This window comes from Megalopta genalis, unplaced genomic scaffold (genome assembly GCF_051020955.1).
Source record: "Megalopta genalis isolate 19385.01 unplaced genomic scaffold, iyMegGena1_principal scaffold0042, whole genome shotgun sequence".
NCBI classification, from domain to species: Eukaryota; Metazoa; Arthropoda; class Insecta; order Hymenoptera; family Halictidae; genus Megalopta; species Megalopta genalis.
In genome coordinates this window covers 1,121,149-1,143,813 of record NW_027476111.1, presented here as the reverse complement: position 1 = coordinate 1,143,813, position 22,665 = coordinate 1,121,149, and the positions used below count along the sequence as shown (strand labels likewise).

Here is a 22,665-nt window from a genome sequence, read left to right as displayed (position 1 = left end):
GGCGTAGCTGGAGTAAGCGCCAGCTATGGTTGGTGGGTGCACCAATCGTTAGCGGACAACCCCGGGGTACCTGGCGACCCCCCGGGCGTATTAGCCTTCCCCGGGTATGGCGGCTCTACCCGGGGTGACCTCTTTTCCGACCATTCTCGTGGGATCAATTATGGATTGTGAACAAATTAAAAAAACCGGGGAGGGGGGAAACGAGAGGGAGGAGGAGGCGCGTGTGGCTAGGCGTGTGCCTCGAGCGTATAGATGGGTTGGTGTTGCGGGATCTTCCCGCAACACGCGGCATAAAGAGGTCCGCTATGGACCTTGGCGAGTGCGATGAGGCTGAGGAGTCCGATCACTCGGTCTCCTCTCACTACTCTTCGCAGAGCGCCCCGGGCTCCTCAACAGGGAGGAAGAGGGGAAGACCGCCGTCTACTGGCCAGTACGTTGGCCTCTATGAGGCTAAACGAAAGCAGACGGAGGCCAACAAAAGCCTCATCGCGGCGATTTTCGACCCGGTAGCCCCGGGGCCGCAGCCCGGGAGATCAAGCGTCCCGCTTCCGGACGAAGTCGAAATCGCTGCGAAACTTCGCAGCCGTCCGACGCGGGACATAGCGGCGGCAATTATGGAGAGCCTAGCCGAAGTGGCCAAGATCTTGAACGCCACAAAGGAGTTGAGGCCGACAATGAGGTTGAGCTGACAATGAGGTCAGCTTCCGACGCCACCCGACTGTTAGAAGCAGAAAATGCTCTCCTTAGGGAGCAGATGGCGGAGTTGCGGACGGAGGTGGCCCGACTCCGTCAAGCGGTAGAGACGAGGCCGGCAGCAGTCGGGATGCCTCCGCCGCCGCCCCCTGAGGGGGGCACAGGGTCGCTGCTGAACGCCGGCGCCCGGGGGCCCCAGCGCCCTGGGCGAGGGAAGCCCTTGCCGGTGTCCGCAACGGCGCCAGCAAATTTGCTGGCGCAGATCGGCTCCCTGATCGATGCCAAGCTGGCATCGTTCAGGAGGGAGCTGACGCCGCGGGTGCAGGGTCAGCGACCGCTGGCACCCGTGCCGCCCGCTCCCCCTCAGACGGTAGGGAAGGGAGGGCGGGGGAAGGGAAAAAAGGGGGAAACCACGGCCGCTAAGGCGGTCCAGCCACAGCCCGCTCAATTGCGGGTCGCCCCCGTTGTTGAGCTGCCCTCCACCACGACTCCAACTCAGGAGACGTGGGCAACGGTGGTGGGTCGAAAGGCAAAGAAGGCGGCTGCTGACGTCAAATCTGCGGCAGCCGCTAAGGCCGCCCCGGCCGGGAGGGCGACCAAACGGGTGGCGCCGGCAGCCCCCAGGAGGGCTCCCCTGCCGCCACGTCCGCCCCGCACAGCGGCCGTCACTATTACGGTGCCGGCCGGCGGGGCGATGACGTATGCCGAGGCAATGGCCACTGCCAGGTCGAAAGTTGACCTGGCAGATATTGGCATTGTCTCGATGAAGCCGAGGAGGGCGGTGACGGGGGCTCTAATTTTGGAGATTCCCGGCGCCGACGGGGCTGCCAAAGCCACCGCCCTCGCCACGAAAGTGGCCGAAGCGCTGGCAGGCACCGGCGTGAAGGTTGCGCGCCCGGTAAAGAAGGCCGAGCTTAGGGTGCGCGGCCTGGTCGATTCGACCACGCCGGTTGAGGTTGCTGCGGCAGTTGCCCGTGTGGGAGGGTGTGACGAGGGGGAGGTGAGGACCGGCGGAATCCGGTCTTCCCCCTCGGGACTTGGCACCCTTTGGGTCCAGTGCCCTACTGCGGCTGCACGCAAAGTTGCGGTTGCGGGAAGGGTCACTGTGGGCTGGACCCAGGCGACGGTCGAGGCACTTAGCGCCAGGCCCCTGCAGTGCTATCGCTGTCTTGGCCTAGGCCACACTAGGCAGCGATGCACTGCGGCCGAGGACCGGTCGGAATGCTGCATGGTTAACAACCGACGCTAGTAACGAAGGAATAGGAGCAGTCCTATCCCAAGACGATCATCCTTGCTGTTATATATCGAGAACGTTAAATCCTCCCGAGAAGAACTACTCTACGACTGAAAAAGAACTCTTAGCTATAGTATGGGCAATTAAACGACTTCGACAATATTTACTAGGACGAAGATTCATAATTAGAACCGATCATCAAGCATTAAAATGCCTCAGTAATTGTAAAGACCCTTCTTCTAGACTAATTAGATGGAGATTAAGATTAGAAGAATACGATTACACGATAGAATACACAAAAGGTAAAGACAATAAAGCTGCCGATACACTTTCTAGAATACACACGATTACACCTACAATTACATTTAGAGACTGGTGTGAAAAAGAAGAAAATCCCTCCTTACTTCACATCGCCCCTAACCAAAACACATTCTATCAATTAAAAAGAAACGAACTAGGAACATTTGATCACGATAAATGGTCAACAAAATTAATTGAAATACTTCAAAATAACAATAAAATCGGCATAGGAGATAATAATTTTAGCGGAGTAGAGAAAGACAAAATTAAAATCATGCTTTTATGTACCTCAATGACACTTCAAAACCTATAACTTTTGCTTGGGAACCTGTACAAATTTTAAAAGAAGAAGAAATCAATACAGTTTTGAAAGAAAATCATAACGATGCTATAGGACACTTAGGAATACAGAAAACATATGACAGAAGCAAAGACTTATATAAAATTCCTCAATTAATGGAAAGAGTTAAACGCTTCGTTAAAAGTTGTAACGTCTGTCAAAAAGAAAAATTAACTCGTATACGACCTAAAGAATTACCTGTAACACCAGAAACACCACAAAATCCAAATGACAAAATAGCTATGGATATCATAGGACCTATGTCAAAAACTAAGACAAGAAATCAATTCATACTTTCTATTCATGACGAACTTACTAAATATTTGATATTGGTACCACACTCAAAGTACAACGAACAGAAAACATAGTAGATGCTCTTCTAACACATTACATATACATATTCTCAGCACATAAAACAATACTTACAGACCAAGGATCTAACTTTATATCTGAACTTATGCAACAATTCTCGAAAACGCTTTTAAAATCAAACATATGAAAACTACTTCTTTTCACCCTCAATTAAATGGAAGTTTAGAACGAACACACGCTACAGTTAAAGACCTCATCAAAACAGCTCTTCACGAATCTGATAAAGAATGGGATGACATATTAAACTTCGTATGTTTAGGATATAACACAGCTATACATGAACCTACCGGTTTCACTCCTTTCGAACTTACTTTTGGGCGAAACGTCAATCTCCCCTCCTCTATATCTAGATCCTCTAATTATACATATGATGAAATGTTCTCCCTATGGCAAAAACAGTATAACAAATCTTTAGAAACAGCTAGAAAAACGATCGATAAAAATAAACAGAAATCTAAGACTCTCCAAACCAGAAAAATTGTAAGAACTCAAGATATTTTCAGAACCATTCTGCGCATTCCAACACGTGTATACGAGCAATTAAATGCGGTGACAATAGACCACGTTCGAACCGTGAATTCCTAAGACAGATACTCTAATGAGGAATCTCCCATTAATCTCATCCCGGAAGACATGGTTATTCCTGAGCCCATATTTGAGTACTACAAACTAATCGCCAACACGACAACTCCACAAGGCGACATGGTAAAAGTGAACGTGCCACATTCTGGAATACCGGATGTTGGAGTGCCTGCCATTCCCGCTGATGTAGCAAGGCCCGAAGCCGATGCCATACCATCGGGAAGTTTCGGTAGATGTCACCTTACGTAACATCTAGACTCGTACTCGAAACACGAGCACAGAATGGCTCCAAGAGATTTGGGCAGTGGAACCCCCTCCCAAACGGTGCATTCCCTAGCGGTACGGTACCTACGATGAATCTTCTAGGTTACCGGCCAGGCGTGGAACGTCTAAATGCTGAAGGATTGCAGACAATTTCAGATTGTGACTTCCCAGATAAGGATGGCGAGAGTAACTATGACTCTCTTGTTGTAGTTACAGGGACGGTGATGCGCAATATATACTTCTCGTTAGGTCCATTAGCCTCTCCCGTCCAAGTCTTCCCCACCTCCCATAGGTTCTCGCCGGGTAACGCTAACGGGATTCAAGCGAAACCGGAACCGGGGGGTTGCCAGCCCCCTCGTACCTAAATTTGTTGGCCCACCCGCAAAAGAAGCCTCGGATGGTTCCAAGTAGAGGGGCGGCCTCTGCCACCCCTAGGCCAACAACTTCCCCCCTTCCGGGACCGAGCTCTGGGAGTCCCCCTTCCCGGCCGGTCGATTTTCCCTGCGCTTACCCAGGCTGTAACCGATCCTTCGCAACCAAGATCGGTAGGGGCGTTCATATGAGGTCCGCTCACCCCGATTGGTCAGATGACGTGAACCGCGCAGCGCCAGCAAAGGCACGATGGAGTGCCGAGGAGGTGTCATTGCTGGCGTTGCGCGAGGCAGAACTGAGCATTAGGGGTGCTAGGTTCATCAATCAGACACTCGTTGGGTTCCTGCCTGGCAGGTCGCTAGACGCCATTAAGGGTGCTCGGAAGCACGAGGACTACCGAGCACTCGTGGCGCAGCACATTGGCCGCATTCAGCAGGAGACACTGCAGCCGATGGCTGAGTCGCCCGATCTCGCCGGAGAGGTTCAGGCGAGCGATAGGGACTTTCTAGAGTATTTCCACGGCCTTGAACCGCTGGGGTGCGATGGATTCCAGGCTCACACCCTACTCTGTTGCGCGCTAGTGGCAGCATGAGCGTGGGACATATATATGACACCCAGCTAGAGCCGGCCGTGAGTCTGTCCGGTGTAGTAACGACGAAAGGAGAGAGAAACTTTCTGAATCCAGCATCGGGTTGGTATTATCCAGTTTGAATCCATATCCCCGTCGTTTTTGGAGGTGATATACTCTCTGTGTTTCTTCGATAGAAGGCTTTTCAATGTTCTATTCGATCCGACCGTCGAACTTGCAAGAAAACAGTGGTTTTGGATTTGCTCATACATACATATATATATATATATATATATATATATATATGGTTTCGACGGAAATATCTCGTTCTTTAAGGGACAATTATGTCGTCGTACGACGACTCCCGAATCTCCTTCGCGCGCTGGTTGGAGCTCTTCGGGTATCGGCTTGTTCCGAAATATAACACAAAAGTGTGGTGGATAGCAAATACACATTATACATATATATATGAGAGAATAAAAGGGAAAAAATTACCCTGAACGGTGGATCACTTGGCTCATGGGTCGATGAAGAACGCAGCTAATTGCGCGTCAACGTGTGAACTGCAGGACACATGAACATCGACATTTCGAACGCAAATTGCGGTCCACGGATACAATTCCTGGACCACGCCTGGCTGAGGGTCGTTTACGTACTTATAAACTGCTTGCGTTGATGGCACTTGTTGCCTATATACGTACGAGCGAATGATGGGCGCTTCGTCGGCGTTTGTCGCGGTCCTATGAATATTGAGAAATTTTACGTACGTCTAACAGTCTTCGAGAGAGATGGAAATCGTTCGAACTTGCGTGAGTGTGGAAGGCGGTGTCGTGTGTCGTATATGTTTTATATACGTCCGCCCGTCTGAAACACCGCTTCGAAGCGGTGACAAAATCTTTTTCGGGACGATTCGTATCGTAGAACTATCGAGATTTCACTGGTACATTTTCAACGCGCTCCCGACGTCGCCTGAAATGAAACGAGATGGGTTTAACCCACGAAAGCGTACTACACGAGTCTGTCCTATGTGAAGACTGTGTACAGAGATCGAACGAACGCATGAAAGAAATTGAACGAAAGAACACATAACCCGCAAAAATAGAGTAGAATTGTGACCGTTGCTTCGAATTTGAATTTATATGTATATATCATAGCCTCAGGGAGTGGAACCTATGAGTGTGGAAGGATGTCTCTTACCGTTATGTTGCCAGAGGAAAAAAAGTCTCTCTCTTCGTACGACACATTTGTGTACGAATTGTATCGATGGCTATATAGATCCGATGTTGCACATATTCTGAGTAAAGAACACCCCACCCGGGTTACCGTCCTAACTCTTCTATTGGTGTGGCTATGATGTGTCAACGCAATCGCGAGTCTCGTTCTACGGAAAACGTTTGTCGGTCGCCCCATATATCTTTTTGTTCTCTTCAAATGATCGAATAGCGAAACCGCACGAAATCAATCGGTCGTCTAGTCCCCGAAAGTACTTTTCGGACGGACGTTACAGTTATACCGATTGTAATCGTCTTGCGAGTGTTTCGAAGATCTATTTGGAGAGGATATCGAATTTTATAAAAGATATATTGGTGAGGCGCGATAAACGGTTTTTTTTTTGCTTTAAGGGTTTTTTGTGTTTTTTTTATTTTTTTTTGTGTTGCTCTGTACACGTTTCGCAAAATGCTTTCGGGGGGGGGAGCTCTGAAAAAATTTTTTTTCACGTTCCGACGACCTCAGAGTAGGCGAGATTACCCGCTGAATTTAAGCATATTACTAAGCGGAGGAAAAGAAACTAACCAGGATTTCCTTAGTAGCGGCGAGCGAACAGGAATTAGCCCAGCACTGAATCCCGCGGAGTTCCGCCGTTGGGAAATGTAGTGTTCAGGAGGGTCAATTTATCCCGTAACGTCGCAACCGCGTCCAAGTCCATCTTGAATGGGGCCATTTATCCATAGAGGGTGCCAGGCCCGTAGCGACCGGTACGCGTTAAGTGGGTGGTAAACTCCATCTAAGGCTAAATATGACCACGAGACCGATAGCGAACAAGTACCGTGAGGGAAAGTTGAAAAGAACTTTGAAGAGAGAGTTCAAGAGTACGTGAAACCGTTCAGGGGTAAACCTGAGAAACCCAAAAGATCGAATGGGGAGATTCATCGATAACGAGGCTCGGCTTCCGTTGGCGTGCGATACCCCGAATGGTTCCCTTCGTGGATGCCAATGCGAGGGCACACCGTCTTCGGCAAATGTTCCGGCAACGTAGTCGTGCACTTCTCCCCTTGTAGAACGTCGCGACCCGTTGCGTGTCGGTCTACGGCACGAGTTGTTGACTGTCGGCGTCGTCTTCGCGCGTACACGACAGACGCTCGATCGCCCGGTCGGCTGCATGACGGTACACTATTTTACGGTATTGGGCCGCAACTTGCTCCATTTTCGAATGTATTTACGTTCAGGCCCGCCGCAAGCTCGGTTAGTAAATTACCCGGATGGTACGGACCTGGTGCCGGCTCCGGGCCTAGCCAGCTGTTGGCAGGCGGTATCCTCGAACTGGCCAACCTTTTTTGAATCACATTACCGATCAGCGACGCTACTGCTTTGGGTACTTTCAGGACCCGTCTTGAAACACGGACCAAGGAGTCTAACATGTGCGCGAGTCATTGGGACTCGATTGAACCTAAAGGCATAATGAAAGTGAAAGTTGACCTTTGCGTCGACCGAAGGAGGATGGGCCGCGTCACGATGCAGTCTCGCACTCCCGGGGCGTCTCGTTGTCATAGCGAGAAGAGGCGCACCCAGAGCGTACACGTTGGGACCCGAAAGATGGTGAACTATGCCTGGTCAGGACGAAGTCAGGGGAAACCCTGATGGAGGTCCGTAGCGATTCTGACGTGCAAATCGATCGTCGGAACTGGGTATAGGGGCGAAAGACTAATCGAACCATCTAGTAGCTGGTTCCCTCCGAAGTTTCCCTCAGGATAGCTAGCACTCGCTCTTTCTTTTCAATGGACGTTTGCGAGTCTCATCTGGTAAAGCGAATGATTAGAGGCCTTGGGGCCGAAACGACCTCAACCTATTCTCAAACTTTAAATGGGTGAGAACTTTGGCTTGCTTGAATTATGAAGCCAAAAGAGAAAATTTTTTTTTTATTATATTATTATTATTACGATGGCATTATATAGAGAGATAAAAATGTGGATCAGATCCTCAGACAGATTCCGCGTCATGAACTACGAGCGCTACTTAACATCTTATGGGCAACAAATATTCTACCTCCAATACTGAGATCGAACAGAACAGTGCTTTTACCTAAAGCCGGCGACTTATTAAGTTCAAAACAGTGACGTCCTATCACCATTTCCAGCCTCATTTTGCGCCTACTAAATAAGATCGTAGTAGCGCGCCTCGAAAACGAGATAGGACTCTTCCACTCGCAGGGGGGGTTTACAAGAACCGACGGGATAATGGCCAATAGCACAATTTTGCAAACCGTAATAAAAATGAACCGAGAAAAAGCAAAACCTTTTACCATATTATCCATAGACCTAGTCAAAGCCTTTGACTCCGTCAATATAGTATCAATAGTAGACGCACTCATAGGAAAGAATATAGACACACACACAATTGAATATATAAAATGCAATTACAACGAAACAACCACAGTGCTAGAGTGCCACGGATCCCGTTCCAAACCCATAGATATAAAGCGAGGCGTGAAACAGGGCGACCCCATGTCCGGTTTTATGTTCAACTTAGTGTTGGACCAACTTCTGGTAAAGTTGAACAACTGCGAGGGCATTGATGTGGGAGGCGCTAAAATACGGGCATTGGCGTTCGCCGATGATATCGTAATGATGGCCCCCACTCCAAAAGCAATGCGAATAAACATAAACATCATTGAAAACTTTTTCCGCAGACATGGACTAGAAGCCAACCCGTCAAAATGCGCTGCATTCCAGAACCTTCGCGTTCCCGGCACAAAGAGACTCGTGGTGGATACACAGCCCCAGCTTCAAATAAACAATTGCCCCATACCAACGCTTGGTGTAGCTTCACAATTAAAATATCTTGGACACATATACAAATACAGCGGTACTACTGTACCATCCCCCTCCAAGCTCGAAATGATGCTGAAGAATCTGAAAACCAATCCACTAAAACCATGGCAGAAAATGAATATATTTCAGAGATATCTTATCCCTCGTCTACACCACAGCCTACAAACCATGGATATCAATAAAAAGAAGTTAAAATATATCGACAACTGTATAATAAAATTCATTGAAACTATCCTACATCTACCTACAACCACACCAACACCGTATATACATGCCCCACTGAGTAGCGGCGGACTGGGTATACCGTCGCTTACAACCCATATCGCCGCGGTGTATCTGAGGCGACTAGAACGCTTGAGGGCCCGCGGTGACCAGGAGGTGCGATGCGTCTTAGAGTCTCAGGTGGTGCAACGAGTAATGAATAAATTGAAAAACATCTTAAAAGATATTGCAGCACCTTCTAAGCAAATGATACGCAACTATTGGTCAAAACAACTTCACCAATCCGTACTAGGCTCCGGTCTCGGTTCAATGACCCCGGGCATATCATCTTGGATTTATGATCCACCAAAATTCTGGAAGGGCCGTGATTACATCGGCGCGATCAATCTGAGGATCGGGCTCCTACCCACCAAGGGAGCCCCGTACATGAACGACACAGACTGCCGAAATCCATCGTGTGCAGGGACGCGTGAGTCATTGTATCACGTGCTGCAACGATGCCCCATCACTCACCACATACGCATCAATAGACACGATAACATAAACAAAATAATAAAAACTACACTAGAAAAATCAAATATCAAGACCGAACAAATACCCCGACATACCACAAAAACAAATACATACATACCAGACATAGTGGCCATAGATAAGGACACCGCATATATAATTGAAACTACGGTTACTTACGAAACTAAACCCATATCGTTAATAAATGCGTATAATATAAAAAAACAAAATACGATACCCCGGACCTAATCAATAAAATAAAAGACACATACCGCGTACAACAGGTTGAAGTAATGCCATTTGTGGTCGGCGCTCGCGGTTGCTGGTCAAGATCAAATGAAGATGTAATTCAACAATTCGGACTGCCACACAAATTAAAACAGATCATTATTACAACTGCCCTTCAATGGGGAGTATCAATCCACCGGTACTTTATGAGTGCCGTGTGGAGACGGCCACGACAGAGTAACAAGAAAAAATAGCTACAAAGACACAAGCCTACTCTGCTCACACTCAGACACCCACCCCCAAAAACTATTATTTATATCTCTCTTTCTCCTTTTTAATTACCATAACGGTTTTCACTATCAAATAAACAGTTTTCTATATATCATTAAAACATTCCATACTAGTAAAATCTATCTCCCTTTGAATAGCGTTAATATCTAAAGCCTACCAGCGGGCCATAGTACACTGGAAATATTGTTGAAAAATATAGTTCCTATATATAACAAATGTAATAGCCAAATGCCTCGTCATCTAATTAGTGACGCGCATGAATGGATTAACGAGATTCCCTTCTGTCCCTATCTACTGGCGGGAGTTGCTAATGTATCCCTTTTCTCGTGGAAGCTGACCGCCAATGGCCAGTAGGTTGAAGCCAGACAAAGGGGTGCATGGCTAGCAAGCAGCGACCACTCCATGGTTCCCGCTATGAGTACCTCGAGGGGTATGGGAAGGCCTAGTGTACCTCATCAACCATAAACCTCGGGGGAAACCAGTGCTGCCACTGCGAAGGACTGCGGCCTGACTGTGTGTCTACGCTTGAGGGTCGGCGACCTCACCTCCCAGAGCCAAGTAGGGTGTTTGTAGGGCCTAGGCCAGGTGATATCGGGCCTCAAGGAGCCGAAGGGCAGGGTGGAGCCCAGAAAATAAAAAGAAAGAAAGGGTAATAACGCCCAAAACAAAAAAGGGGAAGTAGTGCCCCGACTGGGTAATAACACCCAGAAGAAAACAAAGGGTTCGAAAGGTCGGACGAGCCCAAGTAACAAAAGAGCAAAGTAACGGGAAGGGTCTGACAAGGAGCCCTGAACAAGAACAAGAAAAATCGCCATCCGAAAGCCGAACATACACATTTGACCAATGCTATTCAAACGGACACGATACGGAAATGAACAGGAAAGGACGAAGGCGGGTAGAAACTTTAAAACCAAATAATGCCAGACAGACAAAATAAAGCTAGGGCTTCGGACACAGGGACTCTCGTCCCTGTGGTCCCTGTGGCGGTGTCGCGGAGGCATTCGACAACACGCGGCACAAAGAGGCCTGCGGCGGGCCTTGGCGATTGCGATGGGGGGGAGGAGTCGGACTTCTCTGTCTCCTCCCACCACTCGACGCAGAGCGTCCCGGGCACCTCTACGAGGAAACGAGACCGGCCACCAACGATCAGGGCATGCGTTGGCCTCCATGAGGCCAAACGCAAGCAGGCTGAGGCCGACAAAAGCCTCATCGCGGGCATCTTTGACCCGGTTCCTCCGGGGCCGAAGCCCGCGAGATCGGGCGACCCGCTTCCAGACGAAGTGGAGGTCGCTGCAGATTTCCGCAACCGCCCGACGCGAGACGTAGCGGCGGCGGTGATGGAGAGCCCGGGCGACGTCACGAGGATTTCTGCCGCGACGATGGGGCTAAAGGCCAGCGCGGTCCGATCCCTGCGGGCGGCGGCACTGAGCATCCGGGTGGGCGTTGCGGAGCTGGCGATCAGGTCAGCTCCCAACGCTACCCGGCTGTTGGAGGCCGAAAATGCTCTGCTGAGGGAGCAGATGGCGGAGCTGCGGGCCGGGGTCGCCCGACTCCGTCAAGCGGTGGAGGTGGGGCCGGCTGTTGCCGGGATGCCTCCGCCGCTGCCCCCTGGGGGGGGGGGCCACAGGGCTGCTACCGGTTATCGGCGCTCGGGGGCCCCAGTCCCCTGGGCGAAGAGGGTCCTCGCCCCCACCCGCGGCTGTGCCAGCAGACTTGCTGGCGCAGATCGGCTCCTTGATCGATGCCAAGCTGGCATCGTTTAGGAGGGAGCTGGTTCCGCGGGTGCGGGGACCGCAGTCGGTGGCACCCGTGCCATATGCCCCCCCTCTGCCGACGAACAGGAGGGAGGGGAGGGTGGCGGTAAGGAGGAGGCTGTGGCCGCTAAGGCGGCCCAGAGTCAGCCCGCTCAGCCGCGGGCCGCCCCTGCGGTTGCGCTGCCGTCCACCACACCTCCAACTGAGATGTGGTCCCAGGTAGTTGGCCGGAACGCCAAAAAGGCGGCTGCCGCAAGTAAATCTGCGGCAGCTGCCAAGGCCGCTCCGAACGGGAGGGCGGCCAAACGGGTGGCACCGGCTGCCCCCAGGAGGGCTCCTCTGCCACCGCGTCCGCCCCGCACGACAGCCGTTACAATAACGGTACCGGCCGGCGGGGCGATGAGTTATGCCGAGGCGATGACCACTGCCAGGTCCAAAATAGACCTGGCGGAAATTGGCATCGCCTCATTGAAGCCCAGGAGGGCGGTGACGGGGGGGATTATTTTGGAGGTCCCCGGAGCAGATGGGGCTGCCAAGGCCACTGTCCTTGCCGCAAAGATGGCAGACGCGCTGGCGGGAACCGGCGTGAAGGTCGCGCGCCCAATAAAGAAGGCCGACCTTAGGGTGCGCGGCCTGGTCGACTCGACCACGCCGACGGAGGTTGCCACAGCTGACGCCCGTGTGGGAGGGTGCGACCAGGGGGATGTGAGGACCGGCGAAATCCGGCCTTCCCCCTCTGGTTTGGGCACCCTCTGGATCCAGTGCCCTGCTGCGGCCGCACGCAAAGTTGCGGCCGCGGGCAAAATCACGGTGGGCTGGACTCAGGCGACGGTGGAGGCCCTCAGCGCCCGTCCCTTGCAGTGCTATCGCTGCCTTGGCCTGGGCCACACTAGGCAGCGGTGCAATGCGGCCGAGGATCGTTCCGACTGCTGCTTTGGGTGCGGCAGTTGGGACCACAAAGTGACCGGCTGTATGGCAAAGCCAAATTGCCCGCTTTGTGCGGGCGTAGGCAAGCCAGCCGATCACCGCCTCGGTAGCCGGGCGTGCCCTGCCAGCGCGAGACGCGGCAGAGGGAGCAGGGGAAGAAAGACCACGGTGGCTAAGGCGGCGGCCACCGTGGCCAACAAACCGAAAGAGGCACCAAAGGGTGCCATCGACGGGCCCGCGGGGGCGGATGGGGCCAAAGAGACCCCAGACGCCACCGCTCCCGCGGCGGCGATGGATGTTGAGGCCTGCCTATAATGGGGCCGAAGGGCCCTATAATACATGCCAACCTGAACCGCTCGGCCAGGGCACAGGACCTTCTTGTGCAATTCATGGCCGAGCGGGGTGCCGGGTTGGCCGTAGCGGCGGAGCCGTACAGGATTCCCGACCATCCACATTGGATTGGCGCAGGGCGCTGAACACAGGCAGAAAGGCGGGTAGGATACGGCTTGCCGGGTCCTATTCTGCTGATTCCTAAGTGCTAGGCGTTGTAGAGTAGCGACTACACGATCCCGAAGCGCTAGCCGACCAGTGCTGGAGATGCGGTGTCTCCAAACATGGTAGTAGCTTTGCTACGACAGGTCCTACCAGTCGGCCTTCTAAATACTGGTACCTCGGGTGTCGGCGTGCCCACGAGGTCCCGGCCATCTGGCCCGGGATACCTCGGGCCGGCAGTGGGTAGGTCCATCGAGGGGGCAGTGGTAAACGGCTAAAGTTGGCCAGAGGCTCCTTCCCTTCCTCTCCTTACCTCTTCCCTCCTTCCTCGTTCTGTCCCCCCCTTAAATTGTTAGGGGCCTCGACGGGTCAGCTGCGGTATCCAGCTCGGGAACCGACCTGCTGAGCCGGTAGAGCATAGAAAGGGCTCGGCACCACCAATTGTCTGCTGACGAGAGTCCGCGTCCTCGTAGTAACTGGTAGCTCCTGCATGGCTTGGCATGTGGGAGCGCGCTTATTGAGCGTATCTCAATTCCGCGCCCATGGGGGCCGTGTGGATAAGCCTTTGGGCAGGTGCTGCACGTAAAATCACTCAAGATTACATCCACATTGGATGGGGGACCTGGGCGGCTCCGCCGTTATAATATGGGGAGGCCGGCCCGGGTCCCCGGCGTGCTCCGTTATCGAGCGCGGCCGGGGATACCTGGCCGTTGACTGGGGCGGCACCGCGGTTGTGGCGATCTACGCACCTCCGAGATGGTCCCTCGAGGAATTCGAGCAGTATCTGGACGTGGTGGGGAGATGCGTCTCCCGCTGCCAGCCACGTCCGGTGCTGTCCTGGGGGATTTCAACGCCAAGTCTACAGCTTGGGGTTCCCCCAGGACAGACCCGAGGGGCCGGGAGGTGCTTGATTGGGCGGCGGGACTCGAGCTCCGTCTTTTAAACTCGGGCTCGGTCCATACGTGCGTGCGGCACAATGGGGGGTCCATCGTTGACCTTTCATGGGCAACGCCCCCAGCCGCGCGCCGCTGACGACGACGTTCCGACGTGGAGCTGGCTATCCGGCTGTATGGGCGATAGAGGGAGAAGGTAGTCGCCCTGCAGCTGGCCATCAGGCAGGCGAAGAGCCAGGCCTGGCGCGACCTTCTCGGTACCTTAAACCGAGACCCATGGGGGCGCCCATACAAAATGGCGATGGGACGATTACGTCCCTGGGCGCCCCCTGTGACGGAGAGCCTGGATCCGGGGATGCTCGGACGGGTCGTGGACGCGCTATTCCCCGTCAGCGGGGAGGCGTCCCGGCCCGTCCCTCAGCTAGAGGGACATCAGTGGTCCCCGGATCTGGAGGTCGCGCCGGAGGAAATGGCCGGGGTAGTCAAATGGCTCCGGGGCAAGAATACTGCCCCGGGGCCGGACGGTATCCCCGGCCGAGTCTGGTTGCTTGCCATGAGCGTCCTGGGCGAGAGGCTAAGAAGCCTCTACTCCGGACTTCTGAGGCTCGGGGTGTTCCCGGACCTCTGGAGGAGAAGTCGGATGATCCTCTTAAGGAAGGATGGGAGGCCTGCGGATTCTCCCTCCGCGTACCGGCCCATTTGTCTCCTGGACGAGGTGGGCAAGATCTTTGAGAAGATCATTGCCGCCCGCCTCGCCAGGCACCTGTTCAGCGATGGCCCCGATCTGGCGGACTGCCAGTTCGGCTTCCGGGAGGGGCGGTCGACGATCGTCGCAATCGATCGTCTTAAGTCCCTCTCGGACAATGCCGTGGCACGGGGCGGGGTGTGCTTGGCGGTGTCCATTGACATCGTCAATGCCTTCAACACCCTGCCCTGGTCTGCCATTAAGGAGGCCCAGGTCGAGCATTAGGTGCCTCCCTATCTGCGGCGGGTGATCGGAGCCTACCTGCGGGACAGGTGGGTAGAATACCCGGGCCGGTGCGGGATGATTCGGAGGGAGGTGGACTGCGGGGTCCCACAGGGGTCCTAGGACCACTCCTGTGGGACCTGGGGTATAACGCGGTCCTGGAGAAGGCCTCCCTGCCCGACGGTGCCATCCTTGTCTGCTATGCAGACGACACGTTGGTGGTCACCGTCGGGGACACCTTCGAGAGGACCATCCGACGAGCGGAGGTTGCGGTGGCAGTCGTCGTCGCGAGGATCCACGATCTGGGGCTGAAGATGGCCCCAGAGAAGGCCGAGGCCGTCTGGTTTGGACGGCCTCGGTCGCGGCCACTGGCCGGATCATGGATCCGGGTTGGAGAAGCCTGCGTCGAGGTGAAGTCTGAGATCAAGTATCTCGGACTGATCCTCGACAGCCACTGGAGGTTCGGAGCGCATTTCGGCCGTCTCGGCCCCCGAGTTGAGAGGGCGGCAGCTGCGTTAGTCCGCCTATTGCCTAATCTCGGGGGGCCGGGCGATATGGTGAGCCGCCTATACCTGGGCGTGGTGCGGTCCATGACCTTATACGGCGCCCCGATTTGGGCGCCGTCCGTGAGGGCAAACCGGCGCAACACACTGTTGTTTCGCCGGCTTCAGAGGCAGATGTCCCTTCGCCTCATAAGAGGCTACCGCACCACGTCTACCGTGGCGGCGCTTGCTCTGGCGGGAGAAATTCCCTTCGAGCTGCAGGCGGCGATGCGCGCCTATATTTATAGGCGCATATGCATCGCTGGCCGGGCTCGGGGGGGCCCGCCGGGGCAGGAGGCGGTCCAGTGCTTCGAGCTCCAGGCCCTGGGACTTGCGCTCGCCAGATGGCATGCGGAGCTTTGTTCCCATGCCGGCGAGCGCGTCCCTGGGGCTCTCCTGCCGCACTTCACCTCGTGGCGGGAGAGGCGGTTTGGCAGGCTCTCCTACCGTGCGACGCAGGTATTCACCGGGCATGGCTGCTTCGGTGTCTACCTGTGTCGCATCGGTCGGGAAGCGACGATGGTGTGCCACCACTGTGGCGCGGAGGAGGACACGGCGCAGCATACACTGGAGGTATGCCCCGCCTTTTCAGCGCTGCGCCGAGTCCTAAGAAGGGAAGTTGGTCGCGACCTCGCTCTCTCCAGCTTAGTTGGGGCCATGCTGGAGAGCCCGAGAAAATGGGCGGCAGCCATCGCCTTCTGCGAACAGGTAATGTTGCAGAAGGAGGCTGCCGAGCGGGGTCGCCGTGAGCGGGGGGTGCGGCGTGTGCGCCCACGCCCAGAGCCCCCCCCCCCCACCGAGCAGCTGAGAATATGCGGGCGGCGGGTGTACCAGATTATGCTGGTTTAATTGCCCGCCGCCCGCCGCCCGAAGATGTCCTCCCTATACCGGGAGTGGGGCGACGAACATCGTCGCCCTCGACGACCGCCGTGCCCAGGGCGGGGGCCCTGGGCACCCTCATTGAAAAGCGGCCGTCGTGACGAGGCGGTGCGGGGAGCGGTCCCCCGGGGGTGTCTGGCCAGCAGATTTCCCCCACGATAAAAAAAAGAAAAAGAATAATGGGAAAAACAACCCCCGCGTCCCCCCAACCCCAACGCGAAACCGCGGCCCCGCGATCGCGAATGTAGCCACGGGAATTAGGATCCTACAGCTGAACATGCGACGTTCAGCTGTAGTAACGGGCGAAATCAGGGAGCTAATAGAGCAAAAGCGACTGGACGTTCTGCTCCTGCAGGAACTACATGTCAGTAAGCAAGGCGCAGGATATAGGGTAAACGGATTAGGGACCGGAGTGAGGGTGGTGGCGGTGAAAACCCACTCCCCGTGGGCCGCTGTCGCCATCCCCAACCCTCACTTTGAGGTCACGTTCATCTCACAGCTCAGTAACCCGCACTGCGCATGTGCGGAAGTGCTGGCCCCCGGCTTCTCCTTTTACGCGGTGTCACATTACTTCCAGCACCAAGACGAGATAGAGAAGCACCTCAAGCATTTGGAGACGGTACTCCTAGCATTGAGGGGGAAGAGAATAATAATTTCAGTCGACGCGAACGCGCAATCCTCGCTCTGGAGCCCGCACAGCACAGACGAGAGGGGAGCGTAGTTAGAAAGATTAGTCTCCGCGTTTAGATTAACTGTAGCTAGCCACGCTAGTCAACCACCCACCTTCTGGACGCCAAAAGGATCGTCATACATCGACGTTACCTTGGCATCCCCCTCCATGGCCCCATATATCAGAGAATGGAGAATAAGAAGCGAATGGGCGTCTAGCGATCATAACGCCATCGACATCCGGCTGCGGGCACCTAGGGCCGCGACGGGAAATCAGGGAGCAGCGAACTCTCGGTTCGACACTCGTCGAGCGGATTGGGAGCGGTTCTCGGTGGCCCTGTCCGATCACTCACGGTCGAGGCTCGAAGTCCTGAGTTTGGGGTCAGTAGAAAATGTAGGTAGAATGGCAGAGACGCTCAAAGCCGTCATCACTGACGCCTGCACCGCGTCAATGCCTAGGAAGAGGAAATTTAGAAAGTCCAACCCGTGGTGGACAAAAGAGCTAACGAAGCTCAAAAAGGCCGTGTACAGGCAGAGGCGTGCCTTCCAGAAGACGATAGACGGACCCTCCCGCCTCCAAAAACTGCAGGAGTACCGTACTTCGTTGCGGAACTACAGCAGGAAGGTGAAGAGGGCGAAACGGGAAAGCTGGCAAAACTTCGTGACGTGGAATGGGAACACGGAGCCCTGGGGCATCGTATACAAGCTCCAGGCAAATAAACTCCGTGTAGAGAAAGTAATAAGCACACTCCGGTGCAACAATAAAAGCACAACCGGTGCTTTGGAAACCGCCAGCGAGCTTCTGGAAGCCCACGTCCCTGACGACTGACCTGAACTCGACTCGCCGACACAAAGGGTTCTCCGGGAAGAGGCGCGAATTGCCCCGAATACCGCCGACGTCTCGCCCTTTTCCTTGGTGGAGGTGGCCGGAGCAATTCGTTCCTTCGGAAATAGAAAGGCGCCAGGACCGGACCTCATTGAGGTACAGGTCCTGAAGGCCTCCGCGAAAACGATCCTCGGGGAACTCACGCGATTATTCAATGGGTGCCTTCAATGGGGCGTCTTCCCCTCCGCCTGGAAGGTGGGCTCTCTGAGAATCCTCCTGAAAGGCGAAGGAAAGGACGAGAAGGACCCAAAGTCCTACCGACCGATATGCCTCCTCTCCGTGATCGGGAAAACGTTTGAGAAGCTCCTTAAGAGCAGATTAGAGCAGACGGCGATGGCGACGGGACGCATCTCCAGCAGACAGTACGGGTTTACGCGCGGAAAGTCGACTGAAGATGCAATTGTCGAGTTGCGCCGCATGGTTGATGACACCGAACATCGGCATGTGATCGCACTACTCTTCGACATTTCCGGAGCCTTCGACAACGTCTGGTGGTCCCTAGTGTTAGGTAGTCGTAGGAATCGAGACTGCCCGCGCAACGTCTTCGAGGTAATCTCCAATTACTTCGAGGACTGCAAGGTCAGTCTCACGGTAGGAACAGAAAGGATCTCCAAGCGCGCGACAAGAAGATGCCCGCAAGGTTCCGTCCTCGGCCCCGCGTGCTGGAACCTTATGTTCGACGGTCTCCTGAGGTTACTCCAAACCTCAGTTGAGAATAGGTTTGTAGCATACGCGGACGACCTCATCGTCCTCGTGGGGGGAAACAGCCGCAGAGACCTAGAGATCGAGGGTCAATGCGTTGTCGACCAGATCCTAGGTTGGTGCAGGACAGCTAAGTTAGAGATATCCGATTCGAAATCGGAAGCGATCGTACTCCGGAATGGGTACGTAGACAGGGGAAAAATAGGCCGACGGGGAGGATCGCGTCCCGATAGAAAAAGAAAAGCAGTCCGCGTATCGAAAGTAGATTTTCAGAAGAGACCGCCGGTCATTCGGATCGGAGCGAGGTCAATTAAATTCAAGAATACAGTTAGATACCTAGGCGTCCACTTAGATAGGGACATGGGTGTCCGATCCCATTGTCAATATATCAGCGACAAAGTCGGGTCGCTTTTCGCGAAACTTGGCAGGTTGGCGAGACGAGGATGGGGGCTCGGTTTCAGAGCACTCTCGGCCGTGTACCGCGGGGTCTTCATCCCGGTAGCGACTTACGCCGCTGCCGGATGGGCCGAAGGGTGCACGGCAGGGGAGTTGGGAATACTCGGATCCGCTCAGCGCCGTGCTCTCATTGCGGTGTCTGGTGCATACCGCCGGTCATCGTGGGATTGCATGTGCGTGGTGGCCGGTACCCCCCCCCCCCAACCCCTATCGGACTTGAGCTACAACAGGCCAAAGCCCTTTACCAGGTTAGGAGAAATATGGACGCCAGGATCGGTAACATCGTGGTCCCAGCGGGAACCAACGATGCGAAAATTAGGATTGTGGCTGAGGTGAAAAGGGTGTGGCAATCCATGTGGGACTCCTCCCACAAAGGCCGCACAACTTTCACCTTCTTCAGCAGCATCGAGAGAAGGATGGCGGCCCGGTGGATGATACCGAACCACTACACCACACAAGTCCTCACTGGACATGGGGATTTCCGTTCGCGCCTCTTCGCGTACGGGGTTGCCGACAGTGAGGCGTGTGAGTGTGGTCACGGGTCGGACACGGTAGACCACTTCCTTCTCCACTGCAAGGACTTCGACCCGCAGAGAGAGGCTCTGCGGGACATCACCCCTAGCGGAAGCTGGAAATGGCCTGAGGCGGCACAACACTTCGTGTCCTCAGAAAAGGTCTTCCAGGTATTCGCATCCTTCTGCCGGGAAACCATTTGGTTAAAGGGCTTCCGGTAGGAAAAATCCTGATTCCAACACCCATCCCGATTTCCTAGGTCTTCGTTTAGTGGACGCGAGGCGTCGCGTCACGAGTTCGCCTACCCGTGGTTCCCCGTGGGCGCCAGCGATGGATGGAAACTGAAATTCGCTGGCGGCTAAAGAACTCGTCCATTGTAAACGTCTCAATGGCACGTGCGGATTTTTCCTCGTCCCTTTCCCTTGAACGTGGGGCCGCTGGAAGTAGATGGAAATTTAGTTGTGTATGCCCGAACGGGCGAGGAAGCATATCCGCGTCACCTTCGTGGTGGCCGGATTCACACTAAACTGTCCCTATCTACCCCCCCCCCCCCTGTGGTTCTTACCTTGGAGTTAAAATCTAAAGTGAATTCAGATACTCCTTTAAAACTAGAAACAGTGAACTTGTAAACTAGATCGTCCAAGTCCCTGGGAAACAGTACCGAAGTGTTTTGGCCAAGGGTAAAGTCTTTATGACTTGGCGAATATATAACATCAGAGAATATGTAAACATTGTGCGTTGCTACAAGTGTTTGGCTTTTGGGCATATGGCGAAGAGCTGTACTGTCCCTAAACAGGTCTGTGAACACTGCGGTGATATGGATCATTTGAAAGATGATTGTAAGCGTAAGGAGCGGCCGAGATGTGCTAATTGTGTCCGCTTCAAGCGGAAGGATTCAGATCATTCTACTAGGAGCGGAAACTGTCCCGAGTATATCCGACAGGTTGAACTGTATAAGAGCAAACTCAAATGGACCTAAAAGTTGGACAAATAAATGCCCAAAGAAGTGCTGCAGCGGCAGCTGACCTGCGGAAGATTATGACCGATGGGCACTTTGACATGCTGTGTATCCAGGAACCCTATGCGTATAAAAACTTAGTAAGGGGATATGGTTTGACTTTCAGAGTTTTTCAACCAAACAATGGATACCCGTGGGTTGCCATTGCAGTAAGCAACGAAAAACTCGAGGTATTTCACTTAACGCAATTCGATTCTGAACATACGATATGTTGTCGTGTTTCGGTGGGATAGGAATCTGTGTTACTACTAAATGTGTATTGCCAGTTCTCTCTTCCTATCGAGGGACTGTTAGATAGAATGGAACGCATCATGGGGTCAAATGTATTTCAAGAGAGCAAGTTTTTCATCTGCATGGATGCAAATGCGAAATCTAGTACATGGTTCTCTGATATTACAGATGATAGAGGTAGAGCTCTCGAGGATTTCGTTCTTGCCAATAGCCTGAAAATCATGAATGCACTCAGCGATGTCTGCACTTTCTTGTCTACCCAAGGAGAATCAAATATCGATCTCACGATAGCAGGTCGTCTAGCTAGAGACGATAGAATAACGTGGTCCGTCTCCGACAAGATTAACACGAGCGACCATAATTTGATCTTGTTTAAGATATCTTTTAAGAGAAATCTGTTTGCCTTGCAAACAGTTAAAACGTCTTACAATCTTCGGACGGCAAATTGGGAAAGATTCGAGGAGATATTGGATCAAAAATTTAACGAACAAACCATCTAAAGACTTGAGGATTCTAGTGTAGACCAAACTGCTAGAGCGGTTTCTGCGATTCTAAGACTAGCGTGCAATGGTTCTATGGCTGGGAATCGAAGAACAAATCGATCTGTACCATGGTGGTGCGAGTATTTGGACGAGCTTAGAACAACAACTCGTATAAAAAAAGAAACAATTGTCACGCGCTAGGAGACTGTATTTTAATAACGTCGATGAGTACATCCAACAATACAGGTCAGCCAGGAATAAATACGTGGCTGAAATAAGGAAGAGTAAGAGTGCTTCTTGCAAGCATTTTGTTAGTGAAGAAGGGAATGCGAACCCCTGGGGCATCCTTCACAAAATGGCAAGAGATAAATTAAACAAGAGCTGCTGCATCGGCTCTTTGCTTAGAACAGATGGTGAAAGAACTTCATCATGGAAGGAATCAGTAGATCTGTTGGTGAGCAAATTTATACCCAATGAAAATAGAGTAGATGAGATTGATGTCCATGGACGAATTAGAGCTGCAAATAATGAGTACATAAATTTAAATTTAGAACCAGATATTTCGGAAGAAGAAATAATAAATGCTATTAAAAAGAGTAAAAATAAAAAGACGCCTGGTTTAGACGGATTTGGCATTGAGATCATTAAGGAGTTTTGGAGATGCAAAAAAGAAGTATTGGTTCTGCTCTACAATAAATGCCTTCGCGAAAGAGAATTTCCTAAAATCTGGAAAACGGCCGAATTGAAGATTATTCCTAAGAGTCTTGATGCTAACAAGGAGTTAGTTAAAAGTTACAGGCCAATAGCACTACTGTCCATATTCAGTAAAATTTATGAAAGAGTTATAGTAAACAGAATTGAAACAAAGTATCAGGAAAAGAAATTAAACAACGATAATCAATTTTGATTTAGGGCAGGTCGATCTACGGAAGACGCATTTTTGCGTTTTAAGAAGGGCATTGCTGTTACTGAAAAGAAATACGTTGTTTCGGTGTTCATGGATATCGAAGGAGCGTTCGATAATATTTGGTGGCCTTACATTAAGAATTGCCTAGTAAGGGCTGAGTGCAGCTCTTGCCTAATTAAGATTATAGACAAATATTATTGCAGACGCAAAGTTTTAGTAAGAAATAAATATGAAGAACACACTTATAAAGTTACTAAAAGATGTCCCCAGGGTTCTATTATTGGACCACTAGCCTGGAATTGGTGTTTGAATGAGCTCCTAA

At 52.7% G+C, this 22,665-nt stretch overlaps 1 non-coding gene across 1 annotated transcript; it reads left to right on the top strand.

Moving 5' to 3' along the window:
- The first annotated feature begins 5,217 nt into the window (after positions 1 to 5,217).
- Positions 5,218 to 5,372, top strand: LOC143261226 (5.8S ribosomal RNA). The gene has a single exon (XR_013035406.1). It is a non-coding gene; the product is annotated as a 5.8S ribosomal RNA (ribosomal RNA).
- Positions 5,373 to 22,665: the final 17,293 nt, after the last annotated feature.